The sequence below is a fragment of the Grammomys surdaster genome, unplaced genomic scaffold (genome assembly GCF_004785775.1).
Source record: "Grammomys surdaster isolate TR1022 unplaced genomic scaffold, NIH_TR_1.0 98, whole genome shotgun sequence".
NCBI classification, from domain to species: Eukaryota; Metazoa; Chordata; class Mammalia; order Rodentia; family Muridae; genus Grammomys; species Grammomys surdaster.
The window spans coordinates 1,228,840-1,238,370 of NW_021604577.1; the positions used below are offsets into that span (position 1 = coordinate 1,228,840).

General features: G+C 45.3%; 1 pseudogene; it reads left to right on the top strand.

The window, feature by feature from the left end:
* The first annotated feature begins 788 nt into the window (after positions 1-788).
* LOC114632913 lies at positions 789-1,416 on the top strand (annotated as a pseudogene).
* The last annotated feature ends 8,115 nt before the right edge of the window (positions 1,417-9,531 follow it).

A 9,531-nucleotide genomic window follows, 5' to 3' on the forward strand; every position in this document is an offset into this window, starting at 1 on the left:
GTTTGCCACTATCTCAAGGTTTTTATATCTATCACTTTAGTGTGTGTGTGTGTGTGTGTGTGTGTGTATATGGGTGCACATTGCCACAGTGTGCTTCTTCTATGGGAACTGGTTCTTTCCTTCTACCATGTGGGTCCCAGTGAAGCCTATTCAGGTCATCAGGTGCCTTTATCTGCTTAACCATCTCATTGGCTCTTAATATTAGTATTTATTTACTCTTATTAATGATAATTGAAAATGTTTATTGGTTTCTAAGGAGTCCAATATAGTGTTTTTCTTCTGTAGGTATGTTTTGGCTTTGTATTTTGTTTATGAACTCTTTGCTTACTCCAAGGCTATGAGGATGTATTTTACCTACGTTTGTTCTCAGTCTTTGGCATGAATTTACTTCATGTCTTTGTGAAATATATATATTTGTTTTTTTGGTTTTTTTTTTTGTTTTTGTTTTTTTTTGTTTTTTGTTTTTTCGAGACAGGGTTTCTCTTTGTGGCCCTGGCTGTCCTGGAACTCACTCTGTAGACCAGGTTGGCTGGGATTAAAGGTGTGTGCCACCACTGCCTGGCTGAAGTATGTATACTTGATCATTTTGAAAATTGTATTGCTGGGCGGTAGTGGTCCATGCTTTTAAACCTCGAACTCGGGAGGCAAGGCAGGTGGATCTCTGAGTTCTCTCAACCACTGAGCCATCTCTCCAGTTCCTATTTGGTCACTTAATCCTTGATCTCAGTTTTAGAAGCCGGACGGTGAAGCTTCGCACTTCCTCTTTCCAACCAGTGCTGAGCCGAGCGATGGACATCTCTCGGGACAACTGGCACAACTGCCACCGAGTGGTGGCAAGAGAAAGCCCTACCACAAGAAGCAGAAATATGAGCTGGGACAGCCTGCTGCCAACACTAAGATTGGCCCTCGGTACATACTCATTCACAGTCCGAGATTGAGGAGGCAATAAAAAGTACCTTGCCCCGAGACTGCATGTTGGAAACTTTTTCTGGGGCACTGAGTGTTGTACTCGAAAAACAAGGATCACTGATGCTGTCTACAATTCATTCAACAATGAGCTTGTCCGCACCGAGACCCTGGGGAAGAACTGCATTGTGTTTATTGACAGCACACCATACCAGCAAGTGGTACGAGTCCCACTATTTGCTGTTCCTGGGCCGCAAGAAGGGGGCCAAGGCGACTCCTGAGGAGGAAGAGATTTTAAACAAGGATCAAAGAAAATTCAAAAGATAATACAATGACAGGAAAAAGAATGCCAAAATCAGCAGTCTTCTGGAGGAGCAGTTCCAGCAGGGTAAGTTTCTAGCCTGCAATGCCTCAAGCCCAGGCCAGTGTGGCAGAACAGATGGCTGAGTGCTAGAAGGCAAGGAGCTGGAGTTCTATCTATGGACAATCAAAGCCCGGAAAGGCAAATGAACCATCATTCATAGCTCTGGTAATAATTAAACCCAAGTGAAACCAAACCTCATCTCTTTCTTTTTCCCAGTTGGTAACTGATCACTCTGCCTGTATTCAGCATGAATTCTCTTACTGGTCTACCCAGAATCCACTTAGCCCTTGAAGTCCTCCTTGGTTAATTTCCCATCCCTTACCACTACATGTTCCTTGGCTATAAATGCTCATGTGTACTGTAGTGAGAGGTTGAATCCAGTCGCACTTCTCCATGCACAACCCCATTCCAGAGTTGTAGTATTTATCTCAGAGATTCTGAATAAAATCTACCTTACTATGCTTTCAATAAACATCACTGAATATTTTTCTTTAACGCTGCATATGGGGAAATAGAATGATCTCTATTGTTATTGGAATCTACTTGCATATCCTGTACACAGGAATTTTTTCTTGCCATCAGTTATTTACAGAAGGATAAAAAGCTCAAGGAAAATAAAACCCAGCAGAAGCAGATCGTCCAGTGGCCAGTGCTATAAACAATATGGATTTTTCTTCAGAAACACTCAGTCATGTCTTTTGACCTAATCTGAGTCTTTCATAAGTTTTTTTTTAAAACTTTTTATTGGTTCTTTATGAATTCTGATCCTACTCACCTCACCATCCCTTCATATCTATCCTCTGGCCTTGCAACCTCCCCTACCAAAAGAAAACAAAAATTTAAAACAAACAAACAAACAAAATCTTCATGTGGAAGCCGTCGTGTATCACAGTGTGCTCCAGAGTGTACACACATCTTTACTTGCAAATCTTCATTGCAATGAGTCCTTGGTCTGGGTTCAAAGCTTCTGGCTTCTGCTACATCATCATCTGCTACGGGATCCTCACTGGGACTACTCTGAGATATCCTGTTGTTGCCCCGTGTCACAGAGATCCTGCAGCTTTGTGTCTTCATGACTGCTACAACAGTTTTTAGACAGGGTAGATGTTGAGGCGGACTAACTCAAAGCCCTAGATCTGGGCCTGGGTGGTAGCTGAATTGGTCAGCGCACCTGCTCTCCTGCACCCACACCAACAGGGCAAGCTCCCCAGAACTACCCTCTCTAGCTCACCCAGTGTTGCAGCTGGCAAAGGGTAGGGCCGGATCTCCTGCTCTCATGATCTTCGGCCAGCCCTCTCGAAAGCCGCAGGTGTGGAGGGGCGAGGGGGGATGGAAGGCATTTCTCCCTAGCCCATGCCACTGCATGACAGATGAGTGGTGGGTGGGGTCAGCTCTCCCTCACTCAAGCTCCTGGGGCCAACTCACCCTTGCCCCTGCCACAGGATGCTGCCCAGGCAAGGTGCAGGGCTCACTCTCCAGAGTGCCGAAGCCGGTAAGGGGTGGGACTAGCTAGGCAGCAGCCTAGACCAGGGATGCCCACAAGGCCTTTGGTAGTAATATGAGCAACGGACATCGACACAGATGCTTGTGGCTGCATGGCCACAGACCCTGACATGGTCCTCAGTGGTAACGTATAGACTGGGACCTCACCATGACCTCAGGTGGCAGGGCAGGCTACTTACATTAGGCTGTTCTTCTCCATTCCCCAATCCCCCAGTTCTGCCTCTCCTCATAGCGCTCAAACTGGTCCTCTTCTCTTTCTCTCCTGTCTCTCCACCCCAAACTTGCATACTGTAGTGACTCTCACTGTGGGCAGGCAATGCTGGATGGGTCTCTGGGCGTCTTCCTCTTTCATAAGTTTTATATATGATCATTTTATAATTACTTCTTCTCTTAAAATTAATCATTGAGAGCTGATGATGGAATGAAAAGTATTAGAAAAGTATTAGTTCAATTAGGAACATTTTCAAATTAGATGCTTCTTCTGAAAGAGCTGTATGTGTAGTGTGTGTGTGAGCATATGTGCATGTGTGTGTGTGTATGCATGTATGTGGGCGTGTGTGCGTGTTGGGGAACTGCAGAGGAACATAGCAGAACACTGAGACCTCCGGAACAACAATGCACAAATCCTTTTGTAACAAAGGAGCATTTCTCAGGATGAGATCTGGCTCCCACTCTGGATGAGAACAGCCACGCTGCCGTTGGGTACTCAGCTTGTTCGCATTCCACTGGCAACAGGGTTCTTAAGTCTGAGGAAGACATTTAATTCCTAATATTGGTGACTCAAGGATGGTGCTATAGGATGATCTCAAACACAGCTTCAGGCCAAAATAGAAAGTTCCCCTGCTTTTCATGGGGGTATGCTACCACTGTCTAGAAACAATACAATTTCTACTATAATTGCTATGCCTGGTGACTTAAGAGTAGCAAGGTTAGCTCTCTTTCTCTTCTGGTCCCAGGTGCTGCGGAAGCCGCGGGTTACCGTGCAGACATGGCCAAGTCTAAGAACCACACCACACACAACCAGTCCAGCAAATGGCACAGAAATGGCATCAAGAAACCCCGGTCACAAAGATACGAGTCTCTTAAGGGGATTGACCCCAAGTTCTTGAGGAACATGCACTTTGCCAAGAAGCACAACAAGAAAGGCCTGAAGAAGATGCAGGCCAACAATTCAAAGGCAGTGAGTGCAGGCGCAGAAGCTGTCAAGGCCCTTGTGAAGCCTCAGGCCATCAAGCCCAAGATGCCAAAGGGCCCCAGCCGCAAACTCAGCCACCTGGCTTTCATTGCTCACCCCAAGCTTGGGAAGCAGATTCGAAGCTACATGGCCAAGGGTTGTAGGCTCTGCCAACCAAAGCCCAAGGTTCAAACCAAGGCAGGGGCCAAAGCTCCAGCTAAGGCCAAGGCCAAAGCTCCAGCCCAGGCTCCCAAAGGTGCCCAGGCCCCTGTGAAGGCCCCATAGAAAAGGCTCCTGCCAACGTGAAGACAGATGGACTGCTGTGACACACCTACCCACACACTATTTGCAGATGACCAGTGTCCTATGCTGTTTTTACAAATAAACTCGAGGCAAGAAAAAAAAAAGAGTAGCAAGGTTAGCTGGGCGGTGGTGGTGCACGCCTTTAATCCCAGCACTTGGGAGGCAGAGGCAGGCAGATTTCTGTGTTCGAGGCCAGCCTGGTCTACAGAGTAAGTTCCAGGACAGCCAGGGCTACACAGAGAAACCCTGTCTCGAAAAACCAAAAAAAAAAAAAGAGTAGCAAAGTTGACCCATCAGACACAGACCACTAGGAAAAACTTTGCCCTTTCAAGTAAATGTACAAGATTCATCAAACAGCAAAAGGGTGGATACTCCATTTGGTCTGTTAGTCTTTTACATTAACCTATGAAGTTTAAATCTCAAATCTGCATCCTAGATTCTTGGGGGAAAAGGTGTGCTGTTCAACTGACCTTTATTTAACAAGAAGAAATCGCAACTAACAACAGTACAGATTGATCTTTCAAATAAGGTCTGTTTGTTGTTGTGGAAGAGACAGGATGCATCCTGTTATTGTGATTTCTCTCCAGCATGATTGGACATTTGTTAGGGGCTCCGAAACAATATACTTTAAACCAAAGTAATGCTTAGTCCTAACATGGCCCAGGAGAATCTCAGGAAAAACTATATGAGCTTAGGAAGCTAGATGGCAGAGTGATCACACAGTCAAAAGCTTTGTGTGCAGTTACAGCGAGAAGCTAAGCCCTTGAATAAGAGGTAGAGGGGGGAGGGAGAAGAGAGAGGGTATGAGGGAGGGAGAGAGAGAGAGAGAGAGAGAGAGAGAGAGAGAGAGAGAGAAGCATTCTTGTTTATAAGTATTAGAGAAAAAAGATACTTTAATTCGATGGTTAAAAAAGACATATTTTTACGGGTTAAAGTCAGAAAAATATTTTTTTTTATGTCACAGATTTGATAATTATAACCTACTTCATGAATGAGAGAGTTCTTAAAGAGTTAAGAATCAGCTAATGTAAAACATTAATTAAAAAGAAGAATGACAGGGGCTGGAGAGATGGCTCAGTGGTTAAGAACACTGACTATTCTTCCTGAGGTGCTGAGTTCAATTCCCAGCAACCACATGGTGGCTCACAACCATCTGTAATAGAATGAGATGTCCTTTTCTGGTGTGTCTAAAGACAGCTACAGTGTACTCACATGCATAAAATAAATACAATCTTTAAAAAAATGATAGTTTATTGGAGATGGGGAATTTGCAGAGGCCAGGATAGGAAGTCTCCTTTTATTTTCGTTTTCTCTCTTTTTTTCCTTGCTATCTAGACAGTTTTGCTATTTAGCACAGGCTAGCCTCAACGTTGACATGCACTGCTTCAGCCTACACAGTGCTGGGATCACAAGCCTATTTCATCACTCTGGGCAAGTATAGCCCAGACTGGCCTAGAACTTTTGATCCTCCTGCTTTATCTGCAGTCCAGTGATTGACGAGTCTCTTCTAAGCCCTCCTGATGAAGTTTCTAGACTTAACGCTTCTATCTAGTGTATTTCTTTGTTTTCCTCATGGGTGTCATTGAGGAGTGTGTATCAGCTCCTCCATATTACCAGGATACCAACAGAGATATTGGATTAAAAGTAGGAAAACCATCAATGACTTTAGCAGTTGCCCAATGCTCTGCATTCAGGCTGCCGAGGTCTGGTGACCTGGGCTATACTGTATAATTTCTGTGGCCCTTGCTTTTCTTTATTAGAAGACATGAGGTTCACAATACTGTGCTGCAGAGCTGCTGTGTCACTGTGAGAACTGACTGCTGTGATCTTATGATATTTTAAGAAATGCGTATTTGGTCTGTGCCTTCAGGCCCCAGCACATGGCCCCTAAAGCCCTTGCTACCACTCAAGTGATGGATTAAAAAAAAAAAAAAGATTTATCCTTTTGTTTTATGTATATTTTATTTTCTTTAATGTGTATTGCTTGTCTGTATGAGGGCGCCAAATCACCTGGAGCTGGATTATGGATGGTTGTGAGCTGCCATGTGGGTGCTAGGAATTGAACTCGGGTCCTCTAGAAGAGCAGTCACTGTTCTTAGCTGCAGAGCCATCTCTCTAATTCCTAAGTGATGGATGTTTTTGTAACCTAATGAGATGGCTGGTGACTGGGAGTAGCTGGATGGATTGGGGGTGGGGAGGTAAGGGACCGTTTCCTATGCTTGGAGGGTTGGAGCATTCTGCCTCTTTCTTCAACATACAGGAGGGGAGAAGCGCTGAAGGCGGTTGTGATCAATGAGAAATATTTTTTAAAAAACCACTCATTTTTATTATTTTATGTTTATGTGTATCTATGTGCGTCTGTGGGTACCCATGGACTTACCTGTCTGTGTATCTGTCTCTGTGTCACACTTGTATGTGAACCCGGGAAGGCTGTCAGACCCTTAGAAGTGGGATCCTCTAGATGTGGAGATATAGGGGGTTGTGAGCTACCTGACATGAGTGCTGGAATCCTCTGAAGGAGCATTAAGAGCTTTTGAGTGTAGAACCAGCTTTCCAGCTGCCAGTGACCAGATGTTAATCAACCATACCTGTGTTGTGAGGCCTCACTTACAAACCTTAGTGGTTCCAGGAAGTCCTGGACAGCTGGACACCTCCAGGAGGCTCTTTTTTTTTTTTTTTTAAATTTGAGACAGGGTCTCTCTGTCTGTGTAGCCGAGATGTCCTGGAACTTATGTCTCTCTATGTAGATCAGGCTGGCTTCAAACACAGTAAGATCTGCCTGCCTCCACCTCCTGAGTGCTGGGGTTAAAGCTGTGCTCCATTGAGCTTGGCTCATAAATGACTGTGGATGAAGTCTCCCTGCCCTCCACGTCACGTTGACCTGTGCGTCTTTTCTATCTGCTTGTATATCTGTATCCTTTACAACAAATGAGTGGAGAGGGAAGACAGGGGTCATCGTGAAGGGCGATGAATAAAAATAAAGCCTAATGACACATACATATGGGAGAAGCCGTAACGGGACCCGTCACTTTCTGTGTAACTTAGGTTGGTAAACAGAGAAGCACAAGCCAGGTGGTGATGGCACAGGCCTTTAATCCCAGCACTTGGGAGGCAGAGGCAGGCGGATTTCTGAGTTTGAGAGTTCGAGGCTACACAGACAGCCAGGGCTACACAGAGAAACCCTGTCTCGAAAAAAACAAAACAAAAAAAAAAACAAACCCAAAACAAACAAACAAAAAAAACCAACCAGAGAAGCACACGTGGGTGAATGTCAATGTTAAGTGTTTTGATGATTTATGTGAGCTAGTCTTACAAGTGAATCAAAGCTGAAAAGGGGACCCGGAAATGCTGATTCACAGTCTGTCGTTTGGAGGCCCAGAGCACAGCCTGCGTCTTGGAGTCATCATTTCAAGTGAGAAGCAGTTGCTGGGAGTGTGCCCTCAAAAAAGGATGTGCTTCCTGGTTGCCAGGACAAGCGTCTTCCTCTGCCTTGTTGTGGTGCTACCTCACCATAGGCATTAGAGCAATGGGTTCACTTTTAGGCTGTGATCCCAAATAAAGCTTTTAAACTTGATTATCATAGATCTTTCAATAGAATAATGGAAAAAAAACCCCATACCCTTAGAAGTGAAACATCGCGGTGGTGACACACGCCTTTAATCCCAGCACTTGGGAGGCAGAGGCAGGTGGATTTCTGAGTTTGAGGCCAGCCTGGTCTACAGAGTGAGTTCCAGGACAGCCAGGGCTATGCAGAGAAACCCTGTCTCGAAAAACAAAAAAACAAAACAAACAAACAAAAAAAGAAGTGAAACACCTTAAAATTAGATAAAATAGAAATAGTTATTCATTTTGCAAACACTCAGAGATCTAGGGCTCTGTTGGACTAGGGACGTCTGGAAGTCATGGCCTGTTGTGCAGAGAGGTTGGGGATGCTGGTGAGAGTGGGAGCCAATTCTGGAGCCTTTTCATTGCTGGGGCACAGGGAGGTAACACGTTTTTCTTTGTTCCCTGTGTTCTAGTGTTCTGTGTAGTAGACGCCCAATCCTTGCTTGTCGATCTGTATATACTAATGCCCTAGAGAAATCACCTTTGTAATATAAAAACTGTTCAGATTGGATAAAAATAATCAATGTAAGAATTCAAGCACATTCTATTCTCCAGCCTGGTGCCTATCGAAAGAATTCTGGGGGCCAGTGAGATGGCTTAGAGATGCTTGCTATTGAGCCTGACAACCTGGATTCAGTCCCTTGAACCCACATGGTAAAAGGAGAAAGCCAACTCCCTCTAGGTGTTCTCTGACCACTGTTCACACACGCGAGCATGCAAACACACACACACACACACACACACACACACACACACACACACGTGCACACACACACCAATTCTTTTTAAAAAGGCATTAAAAAGGAATTCTTTAAGGACTAGCCAGTTTACTGAGATGCCTTTCCCTGTCTCTTTGTCTCTCTCTGTCTACATCCTTCTCTGTATGTGTAGGTTTGAATATGTTGTACAGTTATTAATTAGGCCCCTGTATTAGCTTATCCCAGCTGCCAGAATGGAATACCACAGATAAATGGCTTAGAGAGAAACTTATTTTCTCATGGGTTCTGGAGGCTACAAAACCCAGATCAGTGTGCCCGCAGGGTTAGTTTCTGGTGAGGCGTCTTCCCCTGGCTTTCAGACAGCTGATTTCTAGCACTTTTTACCATCTGATGGGCTTTTCCTCTGAGTGGGCTTTTACTACTGGCTTCTTTTATTATCAAGACCAGCTTAGTGGGCGTGGTGGTAACACCTGTAATCCCAGCACTTGGGGAGGTAGCGGCAGGAGGATTGTGAGTTGGAGGTCAGCATGAACTATATAGGAGGGTGCTATCTCAAACAGCAGCCGCAGCCGCAGCAGCAGGTGTGGCAAGAAGGCTCAGTGAGTGGAGGTACTTCCTCCCAGACCTGATCTCTTAGGTTCGATCGATGGCCTCTATAAGTGAGAGAGATGATTCCCATGGGTTGCCTTTGGATCTCCACATGGAGATGCCAGGGTACTTTCATAAGTCTATACAGAGAGGGCAGGGAGGGAGGAAGGAGGGGAGGAGGGAGCAGGAGGAGGAAGGGGATTAGGAGGTAGAGGAGAAGGAAGAGAAAGGGGAGGAGGAGGAAAAGAGGAGAGGGAGGAGGGAGAACAGGAGGAAGAGTAGGAGGTGTAGGAAGAGGGGGAGCAGGAGGAAGAGGAGGAAGAAGAGGAAGAGGAAGGGGAGAAGGAGGAGGAGAGGGAGGAGAGAGA